The following is a 26,132-nucleotide window of genomic DNA, read 5'->3' as shown; positions in this document are numbered from 1 at the left end:
GATTTTGCTCATAAAGAGCCAATAGGGTTTTAAAAGTTATACAAGGATGTATTTGAATTATCTCTTTAGTTAGTCCATTTATAAACAGATATGCATAATCCTGGTAATTATTTCAATATTTCATCCTATCAAGATTTTGTTTTATATGTTTATTACTAAAATATTCAAGGATATTAAAAAGCATAATACAACATACAGGATTTCAAGATCTTTATCAGTTTTGTCACAGGTGTATTTAATTCAACTATATCCCCACCTGTTACTCCTTTCTTCTCTCATTTTTTCTAGAGTTTATAGAAAATATAGCCAATACAGAAAAAGAAATCTCATTTCATAATCATAGACATATATTTATTATATTTTAAAAGTAATAATTATCAACTATTAAATGAGTAATGATTTTTCATAATTGCCTGCTATTTTTAAATTATTATATTTTCTTTTCTTCATTCCCTTTTCTTAGCATCTTGCAAACTAAGGTTCTTAAAATATTTATTACTTTTCGTTAATGTTTTTCCCTTGTTAGCTACCGCTGCTTCATAGTAAGTCTTTGTTAAATACAGAAAATGCATGTGGATTTATTTCTGTTAGACTTGTGCTCTCTTATTATCTTTCAGTGGAGGTAAGTGTCTTAAGGATAGGTTAAGTTAGGATATCTTCTTCCCCAGAGTCTTTTATCCTTCTCCAGTAGAGTAGAAAAGTATACACAATTATTTGTCCAATAGTCAACTCAAAAGAAATCAAATACCATTTTGCCTGTACTTTAATAAAATTTCAGATTTAAAGTTATCTGATATCCTTTTATTTGTACAAAATTATCTGGCCAAATTGAGAATGAGAGAGAAGGGATTTTAGCATTGCTAATATTTAAGAGGACACTTTAGTGTTATGTGATAAAACAACTTGTTTCTTAAAAACTAAGCCAATAAGAAAAAATTCATTTAATGCATTTTTCTGCATGTAATGCAGCCACTCTACTAGGTTACATTAGAAATTCTACTTTATTCAACTCATTTTAATTGTATGAGGGTTTTGCTATCATGTTTGTCTGTGTAGTGGAACTGTAGTAATAGATGTCAGTCATAAACCACCATGTTGGTGCAGGAAATCAAACTCTTCTCCTCAGCAAAAAGGACACAATATTCTTAACTGCTCAGTCATCTAAACGCTTTCCTCATTTTTAAATACAAAGTATCTTTAGGTTGGGTTACCGTTTAAGAGATAGGACAGTGATAGAAGTTTTGAAATATTGATAAGCAAAAGAAAGATACAATGGTCTTTAGAAACAGATTGCTTCCTGGTGGCATCATCCTGACTGACCTGTCATTCAGGTTGACTGAAGTCTTTATACTCTTTCATTAAAAAGCAGCAAAAGTGGAAGATAATGCATCAGTTTTACAGATATGGTCTTAATAGGAAAATTGTAAATGAATGAGAAAGCAATTAAATCCAAAATTATGCTCGAGTTTAGTGAAAAATCAGCCCAAGGCTAGACAAGTTTAGACATATCTCTAAAGTGAGGAAGCACAGCCTGGGCTCAGGAGCTGACCATCTCAGAAAAGGGCAGAAGGATATGTCAGCAATTTTCCTGGAAACACATCTGCTCAGTGTATAGATTTCCTATTGTTGACCCACTCTGATTATGCAAAACATATTTGATCCATCCTCCAAGTAAAGAAAACAGCTCTACTCTGAAATGATATGTTAAGTTTACATTAAGTGTGCATTCTCATGTGTTACCTAATTAGGAGGAAATTGATAGACTACTCTGGGCTGCTATAAAAGTGAAAAACCATTTTACATCCGATCTATCCTTTAAATGTCAAACTTGTTCAAGACCTGTGTCAAAATATCTGGGGAAAACCTGGTGATGTCAAAGACTGTGCTTGTCTTAAATATGGGCCAGGTTTGTAGCTGAAGTAAAGGGTTAACATGACCGTCATAAATCAGTGGCTACATTTGTGACTACAGCCATGATTAGAAAATCAAGAATTGTCTTTGATTTTGAGGACTTAATATATACAAAAAATCCTTTTCTAAAACATAAAGTTATATTATATACTAATTTTATATTCTACATTTACTTTAAAACAACCACAACTTTTTTCTTATTTCTTTTTATTGGATATTTATGTATTTACATTTAAAAGGTAAATGTTATCCTCTTTTCTTGTTTTCTCTCTGGAAGCCCCCTTTTCCTTGTCCTTCCCCCTGATTCTATGAGGGTGCTCCCACCCACACACTCCCACCTCACTGCCCTGGCATTCCCCTACACTGGGGAATCAAGTCTTCACAGGACCAAGAGCCTCTCCTCCTATTGATGTCAAACAATTCCATCCTCTGCTACATGTGTGGGTGGAGCCATGAGTCCCTCCATGTGTACTCTTTAGTTGGTGGTTTAGTTCCTGGGAGCTCTGGAAGATCTTGCCGGTTGATATTGTTGTTCTTCCTATGTTGCAAACCCCTTCAGCTCCTACAGTCTTCTTTCTAACTTCTCCATTGGGATCTCTGTGCTCAGTCCAATGATTGGTTGTGAGCATCCTACTCAACTGCAACTTTTGAGTTCATATTTATGTTTGAAAAATAATATTGTATTTCCTTGAGAAGAAATTATTCAATTTGAAAGGAGCTTTCTGTAACGTTGAGAACATTCACAGTGATTTGGAAATACTAGTTACACAATATTGTTCCATACAAAGGAATAGATGTTTCAGCAGCGCCAATCTGTTGCTGGATTCACAAAATAATTCTTGAAAGTTGCTAGTTTTCAGTATATATTGGAATCCCAAAGAAATAGGCTTCTAATTCCAGTGCAGGAACATCTTAGCAACAGGATCAATGAACTCACCTGCTAAATAAAATGAGGACAAACAGGTAAAATGCAAAATCTTCCTTCTTTTCCATTCTTTTCTGTTAGTTGCTATGTAGAGGTATGAGTCGTGGTTCTAGTGGGCCTTCCACCTACAAATAATCAAGCCAAAAACATTCTTAAAGGTGTTAGGGTTGTAGTTGATCCGAAATAATAATCCAATAGACAACCAAGGTTATAAAATACAGTAAAGTTCTGTCAGCTATTTAGCTAGAACTGTTTTATTTCTCTCCTCTCTATAGAGATAGCTTCTTCATGCACTTAATTCTTTGTTTATTGGAGAAAATCTTCAGTTTCATGAGGTCTTATTTGTTAACTGGTAGCAATATTTTCTGAACAACTGGATACTTAAAAAAAAGTCTATCTCTGCTTTCTAGGTTTTTTTTCTTTCTTTTATTTACAAATATAAAATATAAAATTTGTCATAGCTGTATATACTCTAAAATTATACAAATAAATAATAAAATTGAATTGAAATTTAAAATAGGAAATATATTATTTTAATTTTTTTCTTTTATTTCTGAAATTATATTTACAGAATTTCTCTCTTCCTATTTCTCTCTTCAGTCCTTTCCATATTAAGATCCATGTGCTTCTTCAAATTTATGGCCTTTTAAAAATTTAAATTTGCTCTATTGTAAATGTCTCTTTTATGTCTTCAGATAGAGAGATGAGATGAAAGTCAAACCCAAGTATAGCATTTCTATCTAACTATTCCTAAGCCTAGACCTGGCAATTAACTCACCTTTTCTTGCTGTTTCTATACTCTGGCTGGCTGGTTCAACTCAACTGTTCTGGCAAAATTTCCTTTCCAAGCTGACTGATTCAAATCAGCTTCTCTTCATTTCTCAGTGAGTTGTGCTGCTCAGTATCAAACTAACTGGAAATTTGTTTTAATCTGGTTTCTTTTTTATTTTTTCAGGTTTCAACTGCTTCTGTGGACAAGAACTGCACAAATTGAACAGAACACATGAAATTACTCAACTGAACTCCACTGCACCACCACACCAAATGCACTGACTGAACTGATTTGAATTCCACTGCAATGCTTGAAGTCAACTGGCCTCAACTCATTGAACTTTTCTCCCTTCCTGACTCCCTCTACACTGCTCTTAAGTAGCCTCTTTTTTCTGTCTGTCTTATATGAGTTGTTCTTATCCTATCTCTGACTCATTCTTTCAAATCTTTCTCTGATGGAACCTTTTACTGCCCTTGAATTAGATGTCACTTTCCAACTTTACCTTCATTGTTCAAGATTAGTAGTGTATGCTAAGAGTGTGTCTGATTCCAGCCAGAAGAATTAAAGTTGTGTGGTATGTCTGCATTCCAGCTGGATCACACAGACCTAGGTCTTTGGATTTTATACCTTGCCAGAACAATCTGGCAATTGGCAATCTGGATTAAGGTTCCTCTACAATTTTATGTGTATCTATATACATGTTTATTTAAAATACAAGATGTTCTGCTCATGTAGTGATACCTGTATGTTTTCAGGACTAACCTTTAGTTATTGAAAACCAAATTGGTGTGTCTTTCCCTGGAGTAGACTGTTAAATCCATTCTTAGTATCCCTTAGTAGCTTGTGGATATTTTGTTTAGGGTTGAGGCCTGTGGTCTGTCCCATCCATTTTTACATTTGTATTGTTTCTGTTCCACTCAATAGTAGGTGGTCATAGGTCCTGTTGCGAAGAATATATAGGTATAGCATCAGGGACTCCTAAGAGACATGGTCTTTCAGTACTCTGTACCTTCTGGCTCATCCAGTCTTTTTGTCCTAGGTGCGATAGTGTTTTGTAGAAGTATCCACTGGCACAGGGCTCAACAGCTCTGCATTTTAATTAGATGTGGTTTTCTGCAATGTTCTTTATCTGTTGCAAGAAGACTCCTTGGTGACAGTATAACTATACTTACCTCTGCATAAAAAAACAAGTACTTAGAGAGTTTTAGGTATTATGCTGGTTTAGTAAATTGGTGGCTACCTCTAAGAATTTTCCTCTAAGAATATTTTATTTCATGAGCTTTGGGAAGTTTGCTAGATTTTCAGTATCAGGCATAATTAACAATGTTGAATCTGTCTAAAGTCCAATTAGAGAGCCACTGGTTAATCACTGAGGTATCTATGCCATGAGCTACATTTTTTTTATTCAACATTCCTTATATCTACTTACCTTAACTTTTCCGTATTTAAATGCAAATTATATTTTTTATAGAGTATGGCCTACTTTCTTACTAGACATTGGTTTGATGTCTATTTCCTTTGGACAAGAAAATTATCTCATTGTATTTGTTTTATCTGAGATAAATAACATATTATTTAATGAAAAATGATAAAACTGAAGCAAATATTGTCAGGGAAGGACTTGACAAGCTTTGCTCTGTAAAAGTAGAAAATGGGGAGAGCAATCAGGCTGATGATAACAGTTTAGCCAAGGGTGATAATCCCCATTACATCAACTACATTTAAACAACTGAGTTTCCCATTTCCTCCAAAGCACTTTGCACATGTCACAGCACAAATTAGTGAAGTCTAAATTTCAGCTTAAGGCTCTATGTGTCATTTAATAGCATACATTTGCTAACTGTAGCCAAAAAGCAGGCTTCCATCAGGGACTCTGAAACTCCTCATTTAAATAAGAATGGGAAGTTAATTGTGTTACAGATATTCAGGTCTCCCCAAGGAGTTCATTAAGCATGCTGAACATGCTGAGATTATAAGTTAACTGTCACTTCTGAGAAATTGCTAAAATTCCACTTCAGATACAACACCATTTGCAATAACAAGCATAATTTAATGCATACATTACTTAGAATCTGAGGGAAGCTTCCATTGAAATTGTATCCTCTGTAAATCCCAAATTCATTTCTAAATACTTATGTACTTAATACCTGAGAATTAACCAATCCAACAGTCTTTCAACCTGCCTGCTCCCTGTTCCTACACTGTTGAATAATGTACATGCAGGTTTTAGTTTGTGACAACTTGGAGCTTGTCTACTTTACAGAAATGACAATAAAGATGAAGTAGAAAACTCACAGAGAATAAGGACAGACTCTGAAAAAAATAAAATCAAAAATACACATTAATGTATATTAGTATGTATGTTTATGTTTGTATAATATATTGTCACAATCCTAATAATTTAGAAAGTCTAAGAACAGCCATAAGGACCTGAAGATTTTAGTACTTTTTATACAGTGCCAAATCACATGGTAGTACCCAAAACTACAAATCTCATGGTAAAATTACCTTCTGATTTATAAAATGCTTTATCCAGTTATAATTAGGACACATAGATTGGGAAAGTGGCTCAGAGTTCAAAGTGCTTCCCCCCCCCCCACATGCATGAATACCAGATGGTCCACCTCTCAATCAAGCCTCATAAGGATTCCCAGAAGACACGGACTATGCTATATTGCTAAGTTCCTATTATCCATGAATAATGTAGAATAGGAATGGAGTGGATTTCTGGCATCAGCTTGGGCCTCCCTTTTAACATGTACACATGCACATACACATTTGCACTCACAGACATGCAAACACACATACACAGGCACAGCACAAATGACAAATTGAGAAGAAAACAAAGGTTTTGAATTCCATAGATTTAATTTAAATACATTTTACTGAATTATAAAGGATCCACCCATAAAGTTATAACAAAAAATGCTTTATGCCTTTTACAACCTTTTGCAGTTAGTTTCCTCTGGCATAAGCAAGAATGTCTCTGCTTTATATAACTGTCATGTTCAGAAATAATGTAGATATAATAATCTAAGAAAATTATTTAAGATTATGACATAATGATAGGATATAGAAGAAAACCATGAAGTTACTATGATAAGTGGTGATTCCTATAGGAGAGACTTCACTGTAAGATGAATACATAGAGTAAAAAAAATGAAAACTACAGCAGAGGATGTTACCAGAGATTGAAATGGTTATTTGAGATGATACATGCCAGCTTTAGTTACTCTGACATAAATTCCTTTGTAATTAACTTATAGGAGGAAAAATTAACATTGCCCTACTGTTTTGGAGCTTTCATCTTATGATCATCTTGCCTATAGGTCTAGGCATGTGGCAAGTCTCACTATTTTGGCATGTCTGTGGTAGAGATAGCTGCTTACCTCAAGGTAGCCAAAGTGAACAAAATAAAACAGGTTGCTGGTGGAGCCTTCAAAGATATCACTCAAGTGACCTAACATTTTTTCCTATGAACTTCTAAAGGTTCTACCATCTCTCCATAGCACCACAGACCTCTAAAACAGTTTCAGAATCCAGTCTAGGACAAAATACTATATTTATCGACATAGTTGCGCCTAGATTATATACTCCAAAGAGGCATATACCGAGAGTCGGTAATATTCTTTCCACTAGTGTTTGTTAAATATGATATTTTCATAAGAAGTAATAGATCAGACAAAATATATGATGTATTATCCTTAACATTAATTGTGAGTTGTTTAGTATGATTCACTCCCCTGTAATCTTATATAAAAGTATATCTTTTTATAACTAGTACAAACTCAAATATCCAAAAATGGAGCAATATTTGGGAAAACGTTTGCATGTTTCCTCTATGCTTGGCCATCAGCATGCACACTTCCAAAATTTGTTATACTTCTCAGGTAATAGCTAATAACTATAAATTTAATTTGTGTCATATATAACTATTTTAATTTCATGGTTCTTTTTTAAATATTCTTTTTCTTTAATTGATGAGCAGTGACTTCCTCTGTGATATTTTATTTATTTCATTTGTCATTAAATACTAATTTACTAATAAATCTCTAAAAGCTTCTTATATGTTCACATATAGAGATAATTCTTTAAAAAATAGACATTGGTTTGATTAAAATATGATTAAGTGTTCTGTGTAGCTATACAACCTTTTCATTATTTAATCATTTTAGATTTTAATCAATGGGATACATATGCTTTTTATATATATCTTATATCAGTATAAATAATATAAATTTAAACTTAGTTTGGGGAATATATTAACTTCTTAAACTGAAACTATTATATGATTTTTTTATCATATGATTCTTCATTAACTTGGAATTATTTAAACATATTTGCATAAAGACAGGTGATTAACTATGAGTTTCTCTAATCAATAATGATAGTTGAACATTTTTATATTTGTTGACTACATATTTGGTTATTCTATAATTTTCTTCCTTCTTACTTTTATCTACTTAAATGTTTTGCATTTTCTTTTTAATTTGGAAATACTTTTAGGTAAATTCATATGTTCCTGGTCATTATGCATAGATGTAGAATCTTTAATAAGAAAAGATTACTCTAAAATATCTCTGTTATAACTGTCTTGTGTATTTTATATTGATGATGGTTTTTATCAAGCTATACAAAATGTGTTGTTTCATATTACTTAATATTTGAGTATCTTAATTGCTCTACCAACTCCTTGCCTAGAAAACATAAACATCTGCCTACTTAATACTTTTTCAAAAAAGCAAAAATTGTGAAACAAAATCTACTCCAACATAACAGATTCTCATGAAAACAAAAAGCAGTAGAAAGAGCTGCATCTTTAAAAATAATTTATTTAATTATCTTCAGATGGAAACTGGCTTCCTTGAGATATAGATACATGGACGGGGGTTTATTTATATGTATATACACTCACCCATATGTATCATGGACTGGTATATATATATATATATGAATAAACACCAGTCCATGATATATATGGGTGTGTGGGTGTGTGTGTGTGTGCGTGTACGGGTGTATATATATAAATGTATATATAATTTTTATTTTTGTATTTTTATATTTGTTTATTCTATATTCCACTCACTGCCCCCCACCTGGTCTCTCTTCTCTCATAATCCTTCCCCTGATTCCCCCATCTCCCTCTCCTCTGAGCATGTAGGGGAACCCCGGTATATCCCCCTACCCTGGCAAACTGTATCTTCTGGACCAGGTGTATCCTTTCCAACTAAGGCCAGACAAGGCAGCCCAGGTAGAAGAATATATTTCAAGGACAGGCAATGGGTTTTAAGATAGCCCCTACTCCACTTGTTTAGAACCCACATGAAGACCCACAGGAATTAATAACAGTAAATACTGAGACAGAATTGATTAGCAAGAATAAATTTATGAAGCATACTTTCATAAGTAACTGGAAGAAAACAACAAAGACAGTAAGTTTTCTAACCAAACCATACCATAAAATTTTATGACTAAAAGGCTATTTGAATTCAAAACTCTTTATCTCCAAAATAAATATATAAAGTAATATATTCTAATTTTACAAGAGGGTATATATTTAAAATTAACTTATTATATTTGAAAAAGAATTATAATTTTATATTTTATTGTAGTATCCTTAATAATATACACATTTAATCTAGGTAGTCATTTCAAATCTTAATTAGCTTTTAAAACTCTTAATGTTAAAATATACATTTCATTATATTTTAATGATTTAGTGTCTTTAAATGTTAAATGTGAAACTCTATACTTTTGTGCTTATATGTGCAAATACATGTCAAAATAGACTATATTTAGTATGGTGTTTTGAATGAGAATGGCCCCCACAGACAGTATATTTGGTGCTGTGAACTCAACTGGTGAAGTTTTCTAGAAAACATTAGGTGGTATGGCCTTATTGCCGGGCATATATCATTGTGATTGGTTCGTCTTGAGGTTTATAAAGCCATACCATTCCCAAATAGCTATCTGACTCTTGCAAATAAGTTTGTAAATTAGACCTCAGGTACTGCTCTGGAATGAGGCTTGCCTTCTTGTTCACATACTCTTTACCATGGATGTCATGGACTCTCATGTTGAAACTGTAAGCTCCCAATATTCCATGACTTTTAGAAGTTTTCTTGGTCATAGTACCGTACCTTTTCAATAGAAAAACGAAATAAGATTAAATTTGGTACCAGAGAATGGACTATTTCTATGAATGCCATGAAGATGATGTTTTTAGAAGAATGTGGAAGACTTTGATCTAGGAAAGTGGTTGAGTATTTTAAGTGAAACTAGTGGGTCATTTTTGAAGAAGTTTGGAAGACAGTAGAATTGTGGTCAATCTGTAGTGCTGATGTCCAGGAAGGTTACAGCAGGAAGCTGTCAAGATGAATCTTGAATTGTGCTACATATCACAAGATATTGGAGATGATGGAGCCATGGAAACCTGCCTCAGAGCACTAAGTTCAGGGAGTATTTTCGGAAAAAGAGACAAACATGAATTGCAGTAAGAAGTATAGAAGAGAAGAGCCATCAAAACCCTTGGTATCAGAATTAGAACTACAGAATTTAAAATTTTCTCTTTTTCTTTTTCTTCTTTTTTTTATCTTACATTAATCTAGGGTGCCTTCATTATGTCCCATTATTCATGTTTGGACTAGTAATATAAATACCACACTGCTGTGTGTTGAATATATGTAATTTGCTTTTTTTGAGAAGGTTACAAGTTAAAGATCAACTTGAGTCTAATAAGAGACTTTGGACTTTGAAATTGCATTGAGAGTTTGAAAGAAATATGGGTGCTTTTGAAATCAGAAAAAATACGTTTGTATTATTACATGGTCACAAGATGACTGGGACCTAGCAGTGAAATTAATATTTTGAAGGAAGAACAATGTTGCAAGGAGTGGCTTTCTGGATTTAAAAGCCCATTAATTTTTCCGTTTGCTCTCTGCCTTCTACTTTTGAATAAATATGGAAATTCTCAACTACTTCAGCTTCATATTTGCCTGCCTGGTGCTATGCCTGCACTATTATAGTCTCGCATTCACCCTGTGAAAAAGGAAGCCTTCAGCAAACTCTTCCATAAATTTCCTTGATCAGGATGCCTTATCATGGCAATAGAAAAGTGAAGTGTATATATATATTATTTAATTTAACAAAGGTTAATTGCCAGGTATTCCAGAATAAAAGCAAGAGGTTTAAACAAAGGGCAGGGAAAGTCTATGTTTGGACTTAAATAATGGGATTAAGGATAAGTAGTACACAAAGTTTCACTTCCAGGTATATGGATTTTTATAAGGAAATTGTCTTGTAAGGAAAAGGCTTAGTAATAATATGCTAATGATAAGTGCTCTATTTATACATGCTATCATTCTGGGAGGACAAAACTGCAGTATTTACCTTCTTTAAATTCTTTTATCACTTTTTTCTGTTGAAATCTTTACTCTTTTCTCAAATTTGGAACACAAGAAATTTCACTTTGCAGGAAAAAGTGGTATGTGCACCTGTTTTGCTTTATGAATACGTTCAGGAACATAGTTTGAGTATATTCATATTTTCAAATAGATTTTAGAACAGTTGTATAGAATTTACCACCACACAAAAATAAAACTTAAAGCTGAGCTTGTTTACCCTCAATAAAACAAACAAGCTCCAGTTTTCGTTCACAGACACATACATACACACATTTAAATATTTTAAAGCAGTTTCTAAATATTCATCAACCCATGTTTACTAAGCATCTGTGTATCATGTACCCATGCACAGTTTAAACAATTGATGGCTATGTGGAAGACACACACATATACATACCCCCACACACAAGAACACACAAGCACACACCAGTCACCACAGACAATGGTACACTATCTCATATTCAGAGATGTACTACATGCCTATTACATAACTTTCAAAACTTTTATTTTACCAAATCATGACATTCAAGCACACACGGTATTTCAACATAACATGGATGACAGTAAGCTGGTTTTAAAGTAAATAATCAGTTGAAATATTTAGGGCTCTGTTTTCTTATCTATAAAATAAATCTGATACAATTTCCAGAGCCCTTCAAATGGATGAGAAGTTTGAAATGATTTTGGAATGAAGTTAAAAACCACATACTGCTTAGGGTCAATATATTTATTGATTTGTTTAGATTGTGTTAAGGGCTTAGCAGGGTTCTGAGTAAGGGTAAAATATATGGTAGCAGAGCCTGCTATAAATCAATTAGAAATATTTCAGTATTTCAATAGAAATAACAATCATCTACTTTTTTAATTATTTATATATTATTTTATGTATTTGTTTTTGAATGTGTGAACAAGATGTGTGTATCTGTGTGTTAACTTCATATGTGTAGGTTTGTGAGTGTAAACATGGTTTACTTGGAGCATTTCTGGAATTCAGAAAACAAGCTTGGACTGGTTTAGCTTCCAACTTGTGTTTTCAGACAAGATCTCTCTTGTGGCTGACTGCTGAATGTGTCCAGGCCAGTGGGTCTGAGAGAATCAGATGACTATCTTGTCCCTGCTCATCACCTCGCCTTCCTGTAGTTGCATGCTGTTATTATAGATATATACACTACTGTGTCTGTTACTTAAATATGGTCTAGGTACATGAACTTAGGTTACTAAGTATAGTCAGTAAATATATGAAAGTTCTCCTGAGAGTTGAATTACTTTGAAGAAAATAGTGATAATTGTAAATATTTGTAATACAAATATTTATAATAGCCTGTTAGTTGGTAGAACTGTATATACTAAATAATTAAGTAAGGAATGTTCCACAATATTCAGTTGTAATTAAATTTAGATATGGGGCTTAGAGGATAATCCAGTCCTCGTAGTGATTATCTTGGAAAACACAGGAACTCAACTTTGATATGGAGCACCAGCAAAATAAATCAAGACATCATGACACACATTTGTAATTCCAGACCTAAATGCTAAAGACAGGTGAGACGACAGACATTTTATCACACTGGTTGACTCCAAATGCCCAAGGAGACTGAGATCTTGTCTTTAAAAAAATGCATGTTAGCTGAGCAATATAATATCAGGATTTGATGTTGCTCTCTGGCTTCCACATAGATAAACAGACACATGTGTGCATATGAATCATTACACACATGAACGCTGATAAGAAAGTATAGTTAGGAAGACTGCTTATCCTATAATTGAACATTAGCAACGTATGCTTAACGAAGAGTAAAACATTACAACTATCTAAATGTGACTCTATTCAGGACCTAAACACTAAAAGCAGATTATCAAATTCTGATTTTTCCCACAGCTATTCTTTTTAATAAACCCTTCTATGTCATGTGCATGTCAAATTGTGATAAGAGCAACATGTTCTTTCAAGTGTTATTTCATTAAGCCAGAATTTTGACTCTGATGATATGGATAATAGAGTTAGGGACTTGATTTTATGAAAGTGCCATTCATATTTCTCATGGAAGATTTAAAAGCAATCTCTTATCTTCACAATGTATGTACTAAGACTGTGCAGTCCCTTTCACTCTAATGATTCTCACTTTCATATATCCCTTCTGCATTGGATACATCTCAAAATTCAGGCTGTATCTTTCTACTTGAAACAATACAGTAAGTTTGGAAAACCAGGTTAGAGTGAAAACCTGATTTTCATAACAATTGTATAGATATAGGAGGAATTTTTAAATTTTACTTCTATATTTTTCTGTTACATTTTTATCAGTGAAATAATTCCAGACTAACAGAAATAAAAATGCAAGATACAAATCTATAAAAATGCCTTAAATCATGCCCCTAAATGACACTGAGTGGGAATAATTTTTATTACCTTTAAATAACAGTATTTTTAATGTAGAATTTATTTTAATGAGTGGGGATATTATTGTTAAATAAACATCTTATTAATATTGTACCTATAACATTCCCTAGTTGCTAGATTCTTTCTCTAAATATTAATTATCCATAAAATATTCTGTAAAAATCTGAAGCTTTAAAATACTAGCATTCTTTTATAATGGCATATTAAAAAGGATATGTTCACTTTAATTTCTAAGTGTACTTAACACAAATATTTTCTCTCTTATTTCTCATAATGTCAGTTTTCTAATTAAGATTTTGTTTACCATCTGTTCATGTTTTACTAGATCTGTTAGAGAATTAGAATGTATCCTAATGGACATTCCCTTAAGCACCAAATCTTTTATTCTCTGCCACCATAAACAAAGATCAATAAATGAAGAAAACATTACTATCGATTCTAGATTTATCACAATAACAGTATTTTATGCTTTGTGTCTTTCTCCTAGAAATTATGTGTTCAACATTTTCAGTAGCTACTTTCAAGTCATGCATCTTATGTTACAGCCAAATACTTTAAGTCAGCTAAATCTTACCCAATGCATTTGAAATGCTTTGATCCTAGTGTGTTTACAAATACAGGCCATGAAATTCCACTTTGTTTTTCTATCAAGACCTCTTACTCAATGATAAAGCAGGCATTCCTGACATTTCTGCACATTATAGTCATTTAAATAACTGAATGATTTTACATATGTAAATTAATCAGACATTAAATGGATTAAGGGTAATTATAACCATGAATGCATATCATGGACTGTTTCACTAAGGGGTTCTCTAGTAACTCAATAGTGGTAGTAATACATACGTTTAAAACATGTAGACCTATTGAACACTGTGGCTGGAAGTAGTAGGGAAAGTCACATACCATCTTGTGCTGCTCTCTGGTTCATTTTTCCAAGTGTTTACTGATACTTCAGGTATGGCATTTTTCTTATATATTTCCTGAGTAATGATTGGGAAAGCTTTACTGATTGTATCTGAGATGAAAACGTTCAGTGATTTTTGTCTTCATTTCAGATAACACCCTGTTCCCTCTCAGCTTTTCTTTATCTTTATATCAGTGTATGGTACAGGCTCAATAGAAATTATTCATCTGTGTGTGCTTTAACTTGACACTACCTGAGTGGCCAGGAAATAAAAGTAGTATATCCTAGAGACACAGGATAGAACCAAACACAACTGCCCCCCAAAAACCAATGAAATGATTCTTAGAGTATTCCGTTTTACTCATAGATTTGTACCTACCTCAATTATCATCATAGGGGCATTATCTAGCAAGTGATGTGAGAAAATGGCGAGACCCACAGCCAAATACTAGGCAGAGAGATAGGAGAATCCCATAGAAGATGAGGAGGAAAAAGTGTATGAATTGTATGAAAAGGGCGAAAATAGAAACAGACACACACCAATTAAACATAGGGTAATTATAACCATGAATGCATATCATGAACTGTTTCACTAAGGGGTTCTCTAGTAACTCAATAGTGGTAGTAATACATACGTTTAAAACATGTTAGACTCATAGGGTCTAACAGAGACTGAAGTAATAAACAGGGCACTCTATGAGTCTGAGCTTGGTCCTCTGTACATATTTCATGTTTCTGTGTCTTGGTGTTCTTGTGGGACTCTCAAAAGTAGGAATGGTTGTGTCTCTGAATATTTTGCCTGCACTTGGGACCCACTGGGTCACCTTGTCCATCATTGATGTAAGGCATTGTTCATACTCCTATTGTAACTTGGTAGGCTATGTATGGTGGATGTCCCTGGGAAGCTGGCATTTTCTTTATTCTTATTTTTTTAATTGGATATTTTCTTTATTTATATTTCAAATGTTTTCCCCTTTCTGAGTTCCCCACCTCAAAATCCCCTATCCCACTCCCCCTTCTCCTGCTTTTATGAGTGCATTCTCCTACCCTCCCACCCACTCTAAATTAAAATCTGTGTAGTACTGTATTGGAAAACAAACTCACTAAATAATATGATTTTTGCTAGTTACATAAGTTTTGAATGATTTTAATTTACCTGGAATTGTTACATTCATCCTATAAGAACTTAAATGACATCAAAGCTCTAAACTTTATGAAACTTTCCTATTTAGAGTATTTTGAAACTATTTTGCACATGCTATTCAATGGTATATGTTTATGCTTATTTAAAAACTTTTATTGAGTGTAATACCTTATTTTGAAGGATGAAATATAATTATAAGTAACTGAAGACACATTCAATGTCTAATAAGAGTAATTTTCCCAGAGAAAGGGAAAATGAATTTTGAGCCAATGAGGAAGATAATTGTAGCTTGTGAGATTTGAATGGAAATAAACAAACAGAAATAACAAAATATGTCAGTATATAAAGTATATTGGTAATTGATCTGAACAAAATGATCAAACATGAAATGCCATTTTAAAGATTCCTAAATGATTTACTAAGAGATAAGAAAACGTAGTGAATACAAAAATTCCTGCAGAAAGTCACTGATAGTCCAAAACAAAAGGATATTGTGGCCAATGTGGGTATTAGTGTATATAAAGTCATGATAGAAAAGGGATAGAAAAGGGATAGTTTCAGGACAATCAACAATGATCTTTATTTAAATGTGATTGGGGAAATTTGTAACAATAAGAACATGACCTAGGTTGCTTCACAGCATCTTTCCTATGACTAAAGGGGATAGTTCAACAAAATATAGCTTCTTTTAACCATTCTGTAAATGAAATATATTAAACTGTTACTGCACTATACTGGCGCCAATGGTTTTTCTTCAGGTGTTTAATATGGTTAAGTTGCTAACATTTCTTGTCTATTATTTCAATTATTTGTTATGTGTTGGTGATATTAAGTTAATTAACTTATAAGAATACTTAGCATTCAACAGTGGTCTGATTCTTACTGCTGTGGTTAGATTGTATCAAAAAAGTAGCATTCTGACATCTCACTTACTGAGCTGCACCTGTTTGTCTTGGCCTACTGTAACTATCTCCCAGTAGCATTTGTTCCCTTATGACCAGTCCAAATGTTATGTACTAGACATCTGCCTGTATGCTGTATAAGCCCAGTTGCAGGCTGCTTATCGAAATTACAGTTGAAGATTAATGAAATAATGTTGTGAACACTTCTAAAAACCAATGACTTTTCCACTATAAAACAATAAGCACTAGCCAGACAAAGAAACCCAATATACATTTGATTTTGAACCTCAAAATGTGTGTTTTGGATCAGACAAAATTTTGAAGAATGATTCTTCAGTTAGTGACTTATATTACTAAACACTATAAAAGAAAAAAAAACAAAAGAAAATTGTTATTACATAGATATGATTAAAACACAAACAATTTTGATTATGTAATATGTTACCTGACCATAATTTGTTTGAACTTTACCACACTAATCAGAAACTTTCAAAATTTTAGAAGCTAGCAGTAACTTGAAGTTTCTTATATTAGTGAAAAATGACCTAAATCAAAAATACTTGAGATGCATATTCATAAAGCAATTTGTATACTAATGTTTCTGACCACTAGGGAACTCTTGATATAATTATGTTAATTTACAATATGTTACCCAATGTTCTCACCATACCACTGATAGCTTACATGAAAGTTAATATTTTATTTTAGAAATGAAGAGGGAAAAGAGCTGCACAATGTATTAAATAGTAGCTATATTTTAGGAATTACATTCAGATAACCAAATACAAACATAATTGAGAGAGTGCAATTGAATTAATTGCTAAAGCTACACATATATTTTATCTGCTTTCACTAAAACTCACCATATAATGTTATAGAGAAAAATGTACTAGCTATGCTCATATAAGTTGCCTGAAAATTTCATGGCAAAACCTTTTTCAATTTCGGTAAACCTATGGCTTTGAATGTGCTTGTTTTATCGTTTTTGTTTGGTTTTATTTGTTCTGGTCTGTCAGTGTGTGTGTGTGTGTGTGTGTGTGTGTGTGTGTGTGTGTGTCTACAAGATAGATAAAAATAAATTAACTGACAAGTCCTTATCTAGTACCAATTGGAGTTCAGCATTAATGATTTGTAAGACAATCTATGTCCTTAGCTCCTTAGCTATCATGAAATGGGACACAAACTAATTTGAGATTTTCCTGTAGCAATGGCTAAGATCAATAAAACAGCTCACAGTGGTAAAGTTTTGAGTCAGGAGGGCACTCACTCAAGGTAGTAGGAATCCAAAATTAAAAATCCTGATGAAATCAATGTGGAAATTTCATATGTAGATATGACTCTACCGAGTCATCTGCAAAGTCGTCTATAACACTTGGCCACTTCATGTTGCTGAACACACACTTGCCCACCTATGTTCACTGAAGCTCAATTAATAATAGCCAGAAATCATAAATAATCCAGATGTTCTTCAATAGAAGAACAGAAAATAAAATGTAGTTCATCTATGCACAGAGTATTCCTCAGCCATTAAAAAAACTGGAATAATAAAACTCACAGGTAAATGAATAGAACCAGTGAAAAAGTATCAGCCTTACTGAGGTAGCCCAGACCCATGAGGACAAATATCGTGTACAGTCTCCTATATGTGGATATTAACTATTAATTCAATGGTAATCAAAGTACAATCTGTCCAACACAAAGAATTGGCATAGAGTGAGGGACTGTAGAGGTAATGTATCTCATTAGGAAAGGGAAATAGAAATGTTAATTATATATGGCTTGAGGAGGGCTGGATTGAGACCATCAAGTGAGAAGAGGGAGGCATTAGGAGAATGACTGAAAGAATAGTTGGATTGTCAACTAAAATTAAGGGTCATTTTGGGGTAGTATAGAAGCAATACAGTAGAATATAACATTATATATGTACTTACTAAAATATATTCCAGCATACATGTGATGTAAATAAAATAATCAAATAAAGGCAAAGACAGAGTTCCAACTGATCAACTACTGTCATGAAATGATGTTTCCAGGATGATGATTGGGTTTCATCTACTTAATGTTTTCTCTATACAGGTAATATGGAATCTTTAAACAACCTAGGCTGTTCCCAAGACAAATAGGTTGTTTTATACAAGGCCCATTCCTAAAGACATCACCTACTTAACTAATATAACATCTCGAAATCATATTTGTGCCTAAATACATCCTTCCTCCTACATTCTACTATATTTGATACAGGAAGGTTCTGTACAAGCCACCAAAAGAGAAACATAAACACCAAGCCAGCCACAAAACCTTACCATCTACAATGACATCCTTTTTGAAAGAGAAAGTTGGCACAAAGCAGTGAGAATAAACAGCCGCTATCTTATTTGGCTTAAAGTACAGTCCCATATTGGACAACACTTTGGTGACGAAAAACAAAAGAGTAGATTATCCAAAGACCTGGGTTAAAAATCAAATACCAAGCCAATAAAAGAATGTTTACATTAAATGACTCCTAATGATATTCTGCTATACTTATGAATCAATGTCTTCTTTAGCCATTATAAGAGAGGCTTTCACCTACATCACCAGATCAGTACAAATACAGAGACCCACAGGCAGATTTATCCAGAGAATGAGAAACCTTGGAACACTCATCATTAAATGGGATATCTTGATTAAATCCCTCCTCTCAATGTTCAGACAAACCATTGGAGGAAGAGAATGAAAGATTCTGAGTCAAGAGGAATGAAGGACACCAGGAAAACAAGTTCTTATATCAATGTAAACAAAGCTCATATGGTCTACAGAGATTGATGCTGTATGCATAGAGCCTGCAATGTCTGAACCAAGTGCTCTGAATAAATATTCTGAGTGTGCAAATAAATGGGTACTTGATTACTCGATTCTTCTGGCTTCTCTCTGACTTTTTCTTCTTCTGCTGGTTTTTCTTGTCCAATTCCAATGTGATATAGTTTTTAAAATTTATTATATATTTTATTTCATATTACTTAGAGGCCTGTTATTTTCTAGTAAGTAAGAAAGATAAAGTAGATCTCAATTAATTTGAACAAAGAAAACCTGAGAGTGATTGAGTGATTAGACATCATCATCAGAATAAACTGTGTTTGCATGAATCTATTTTCAATAAAAGGAAAATCAATTTTAAAAAGAAAGAGAAAACCCAGTTTAATATTGAAGATTTATCTTCAGTTTTATTATATCTTTTCATTGCTTTTGTAATATTCTTCCTTCCCTCCAGTCCTTTCTTCAAGATCCTTTATCCTGCTCTACCCACTCATGCAACTTTATTGTTTTCTCTATGAACAACAACAACAAAACAACAACAACAACAAGAAAACAAAAAACAAAAAACAAAAAATCCACCTTGGAATTCTTCTGTTGGCCAGGATGTTTTTGTTCACTGCATTCAAACACAAATGACAAAGATTTCAGTAACCAAAACTGTACAAATATCTTATACAGTTTAATAATTTAGGAAAGACGTATATTTCTGTATGAAATCATCACATGGCAAAGAACACTATGGTTGAAAGATAGTGTGGATGTGGGTTGTGAGTAGACTAGATAGAAAATCAGAAAAGTCTCATAATTTTTAACTTTTTCTCTTCCAAGAAGGGAACATTTGTTCCGCTCTATACTAACATTATGCAACTATAACCCTATATATATTAAATCTAAAGTATAAAAACATACTTCAGATATGTCTGTGTATTAACTACTTCTATTACTGTTATATGGAACATGTTTCCCATTGTTATAAGACAGAAATGAAAATATTAAGGCATCTGAAAGCTATATTATGTTGTATTGAACCAAAAAGTTATAAGTTTCCATTCAAACCATAAAATGGAAGATGTAGTTTCTGGTATTCAAATAAGTAGTCCAAGGATAGGGTTTCATAGCTCCTGGTGTACAAGCTTTCCCAAGTAAATTTTCTACCAGGTCAGAACACCTTAGATTATTTTCCACATGATCTTCTAACTAAATTTCCATTTATTATCCACTTTTACACTCTCTCCTCCACATTACAGAACAAGGACTCTTGCTACTCTACTTTCTGACAGTGTCCAAACTTTCTAATTTTTTATTTTTTATGTCAGCTTTGCCTCACGTGTTGAAAAAATAAGGCTAAAACATAAGATATATATATATATATATACATATATATATATATATAAAATTTACTTTAATTACTTTCATTTTTTGAAGTCCAGTCATTGCTCGTTTCCCTCTCTGCCCTCCCACAGTTCCTCATCTCATACCTTCTTTCCTCTATTTCCAAAAGGATGTGTCCCACACCCCGCCAAGCCTCCCCACGCACTGGGGCTGCAAGTCTCTTGAGGCTTAGGTTCATCTTCTCCCACTGAGGGCAGAACAGGCAGTCCTCTGCTGTGTATGTGCCAGTGGCTTTGGACAAGCTCATATATGGTGCCTTGTTGGTGGCTCGATGTCTGAAAGAACTCAGGGGTTCAGGTTTGTTGAGACTGCTGATCTTCCAGTGGGATCACCCTCATCAACTTCTAGCCTTTCACTAATTCAACCACAGAGGTCCTCTACTTCAGTCCATTGGTTGGGTGTAAGTATATCTGTCTCAGTCACCTGCTTGTTGGGCCTCTTGGAGGGTAGCCATACTAGGTAGGCTCCTGTGTGTAAGCACACCACAGCATCAGTATTAGATTATTCATCTTTGAAATCATGTTTTATATATTATTTCACTTTAGTTTGTAGGCAGCATATAAGTATAAAGTATTTGGCAAATACAGAAAAAATTAGAAATACATAGCTTCAAGTTTGTAATATAACTTACTCAAATCTACAAAGTTTATTTAGATAAAATAAACATCTCTCAAGGCTGACACATTCAGTAAAATATAACGGATTATTGTTTATAAAATGTTTTAAATTCAAGTACTGTATCTATTGAAATACATAATAAAACAAAAGTTAGTACAAAATTAGATCTTTATTTTATTATACATTTTACACATATTGTATATATAAGGAGTTATATGCACATGAGTGTAGGTGCCTACATAGAACAGAAAAGGACAGTGTATCCACTTTAATGAGAGTACAGGAAAATGGGGGTTTTCTGAAAGAGACTCTGGGAGCCAATTTATTTCAGTTGTAAAAAGAGTAATTTTAGCCACTGTTGACCACTAAGCCATCTCTGTAGTCACATTAATGAACAGTTTTATGCATTTATCTTTCCTATTGTATAAAGCTAAATTCGGTCTGTCCAACAAAGTCAACATAGTATAAAAATAGTAAAATGTTTTAATTAACGCTGGTCAAATATAAAGAAATAACAATACATGATGAAAATACTATGTGTGTGTCACATAAAATTCAGCAGAGAAATCAGCATCATGGAGTATAATTCATCCACACAAAATCATATATAGTTTGTGCCATTAGTAATAAAATGAAAAAGACTAGGAAAGTAATAAAGAATATGCTTTTACTTTCTAATGATTCTAGAGAAATGGAAATTCTGAGGACGGCTCAGCTGCCTTAAGGGGTGTTCTCTACTTACAAGATTATATCTCATTATCATGGATATTATGTTCCCATGGAGAAGAGGAGACAGTCAAGACACAAAGTCTCTTATGACATCATTACATTTTTAGAGAAAAGCAATCATGTCAGAAAAACTTCTTAAATTCTCACCTCAACATCATTACAACGGACATATATTTCAACACATCGATAATATATTGAAATTTTAATGTACAAATGATCAGTGATGGTAGATAAATCATATAAAAGGATAACAACTTATTGTTCTTTATAAATAAAAAGGTAAGAATAAATAAAAGTTGTTACAGTTTCAATATTTTAAGGAAAATATTAAAGTATATATTAGACAATTTTCCAAGTGAGCCAGAGATTAATTTAGCTGTAATATATATTAAACTCATGACATATTTGATTACAGTCTTCTGTGGCTCTGTCCAATGTCTATTACATATCTCTAATAGCATGGCTAATTTATCTTGGACCTTTTTGCACTAGATATAGTAGTGTATGCTTAAGTTGAAGAAGAAAATCACTTGTTTCTTAATTCCATCTCCTTCAGCTGCTTTTTGGGCACTGTATATATGTTTCTGTCAAGCTCAATTCATTTAATAATGACTTCAGTATCCTTTCCTGATGGCCTAAATTTGATTAAACATCAGGCGAAGACTCTTCCTGGCGGCACAGATCAGATTCATTTCTAGGATGTCCCATTTCTGTCAACAAAAAATCTAAAAACTCATCATTCCTTACACCTTATTCTACTTTGGATGAACAAATTTCACATTGTGTGAAAATGTCAGCTATCTGTTAAATTGACAGCAAGGTGACTCGGATTTAATTTCCCATAGTCATATATTTCAGAAAAAGGACTCAGCAACAGATAACTTCAATCCTCAAATGGTAAATAGCATCATGGCAATGAGAATATTTTGTATCATTAAACTTAACATTAACAATGGGAGGTAGATGAATGTTATATTTTTGTTAAAATCCGTAGTATCATAGAATTAATGTATAGTATATCTGGGTCAGTATCTAATATCCGAAAACTGTCTAGGTATATTTGGTTGATTCATAAAAGAACATTAAACATAAGATCATATATTGTGAGTATGAGAACATATAAATATATCACAATATAATTTAACTTATTATATAAAGATATTATGTTTGGTATTCATGTGGTATTTTTGCTAAGTCAAATTAGTTTACTGTGTCATTGAGAAACATCAACCAATGCCCATATTAATGCTTTAGGTATCATATTTCAAAATATAAATAACATATTCACTGATCAAATTCAGTCTCTCTTTATCTACTTTTTCTCTCTACCATTACCAACCTCTAGTAACTTCGAAATCCATACAAACATTTTTTACAGTGTCATATGAGGAAAAAACTCTCATTGTAGTTTCATGTCTGAGCTGGCTGTATTCAACATTGGGGTCTCTGGTTGCCTCCATTTTCTTCTAAATAATATAAATCGACAATTTTTTGTACATGTACAAGATTCTGATATGTAAATGTTATACAATATGTTGTATATACAAATCAAAACAATTCTTTTTGTTGTTTTATATCACCATTTGATTGCTTCCTCCAATTGATTTCCAATACTTAAAAAGATACCTCCCAATAATCCCATAAAATTCTGAATCCATTCTTGATTCTACACACTGGTAGTATCATGACACTGTCTTCTCTGAGTGATTGGATTCAAGAACTGAGGATTAAATAGTTAAAATTTGAATCTTTTGTTGGACAATTCTAGTTCAAAGACTGAAGTAAATCAGTGATCATTGAAATCATTTAGTGCCAAGCGTATGTTAAAATTCTAAGGCTTAAAAATTATACCAGTATATAGAAGAATTAGGAAATATAAATTTAAAATCTCTTGCTGGTGGTGTTCTCTTTCCACATATTTTAAATCCTATATTAACAGAAAAGATTTTCTGCAGTAATTATACCCTTTGAGAATTAAATCATGTCTAATACTTAAGTCACTTACTGAATAATCAAAAAAAAAAACTGAGGAAATAACTCAAAATAAAAAGTTAAGAGAATTTCAAAGTATTAGTAGCAACTTGTGAAATGTATAATTATGAAGTTTTCAGATAACTCATTATCTTGACTGCTATGACATTTATGTAGGGCACATGGCCTTCAAGGATAGCAATACAACGAAGATAAAATATTCTTACAATAAAACAGGAATTCAAGATTACCTTGTTTGTTTATAGATGTTGATGATAATACAGAGTGCAATTTTACCCTCAGTATTTCTGTCATATCAGAAGTAGAAAACATTAAACATTAAGTTAGGGGAATATGTAAATGTGCATACATACATGTGTATGTACATATATTCATTTATACAATGTAGATTATATGGTTACTTGGTGTTAATTGACTGCCTGATATTTATCACCTTGCTTTCAGATGAGTTATAATTTCTCCATGTGTGTTTGTGTGTGTGATCACTAGTAAAATTATTAAAAACTTTTGTTGGAATAAATTATTTTTATTTACTCTTATGTTTAACCTATTATATAAAAATAATTTTATAATTTTTCTTTTCATCATTTTCTTAAAAAAAAAACATGTTTCCTGATGTTATAAGGGGTAAATAAACTGTTAAAATTAAAACATGAAGTTTTAATCCTGTCTACTTCTAATGGGTCTAATCTGCTCTTGTCTGAATCTCCTGTATCTATATTCATAGACACAACTATAGACAGATAAGTCAACAAAAAAATCATATGTTTATGGTTAGCTGTGGAGGTAAATCATTTGCATTCTGCCTCAGTGCTTCATGAATCCTTGGGTTTAATTCCTAGCCCCATATAAACCAAGTATGATGAAGCATACCTGTAATCCCAGATCTTGAGAGGGTGAGGCAGGTTAATGACAAGTTCAATATCCTGAACATCATGCAAACAAAAAGAGTTTATTGGTATTAAACAATGAAAAACATTTTTGGTATTATTTCTTACACTATATAGTATAACAGCTTAGTTATATGCCATTTATATTATGTGTTCTCAATATTTAGAGTTAACTTAAAGTATACTGAAGTGTTACCATATTTTATTTGTATATAACATACTTTAGAGATTTTGTATTCATGAAGGGTCCAGCACAGAGCCAATTTATGACAGATATAGACCATATACTGTAGTTGTAAAACAGCATATTTATTTTCACACCACTGCTTTTATGAGGTCCAAAATTTGAATTTATAATATAAAAATATATGAATTGTGAAATAAAAACACACTCACAAATACATGTTACACAATAACTTAGTTGGATGCTTATAATTAGCCCCTTCCCTTCAAAAAAGGTTTCAAGTACAACCAGAAACCACAATGGATAAAAGCACTTTCAATGAAGCCAGACAACTGACTTTGATCCCAGAATCTACATAATAAAAGGATAGAACTAACTCAAGCAAATTGTACTCTGACTTCTACTTGAATGCTTTATCATATACACATGCATAGGCACATGTTCAAATGCACAGGCAGATAAACAAGTAAAAGTATCTGCTTCCTTATTCTCTATCTCCTCCTATAACTGCTACAACAACATCTACTACTTCTATTATTTATTAATTAATTTATTTATTTATAGACATGCTTTCAATGCATATCCTTATATGCCCAGGAACATACCATGTGATCCAGGATTCCGGGCTCAAACTCCTCAGAGAGTTATCTGCCTTTTTCTGTTCCCAAGGACTGGGATTCAGTGTGTGTGTGTGTGCATGTGTACATGTGTGTGTGTGTGTGTGTGTATATGTGTGTGTGTGTGTGTATGTGTGTGTGTGTGTGTTTATGAGTCCATGTCTGTCATTGTGAGCATATAGTAGTTAGGTGATAACTTGAATCTTTGCTTATCTCCTATCATTTGGGTCCTGGAAATCCAGATTTGATCATCAGTCTTGTCAAGACTTCTTGAACATCATGCATGAACTACTTTTACAACAGATCTTGTATTTCAATTATTGCTTTAAAGAAAATCTTGCTAAAATATTCAGAATGGGTATGACACAACTTTTGTACATTGCTTTGCATTACCACAAAACAAGTAGGGCTTTTATGAACCAATTAGCAAAATAAAGCAGAGCATGTATCTCTTCAGCAATGATCATGTAATTCTTATATTTGAAGTAGAATTTTCAAAGGACTTGAGAAATGCAAAATAATATAAAGAAGTGTTATCTATTCAGATTA

This window comes from Grammomys surdaster, unplaced genomic scaffold, assembly GCF_004785775.1.
Source record: "Grammomys surdaster isolate TR1022 unplaced genomic scaffold, NIH_TR_1.0 126189, whole genome shotgun sequence".
Taxonomy (NCBI): Eukaryota; Metazoa; Chordata; class Mammalia; order Rodentia; family Muridae; genus Grammomys; species Grammomys surdaster.
This window is presented reverse-complemented; position numbering follows the sequence as displayed.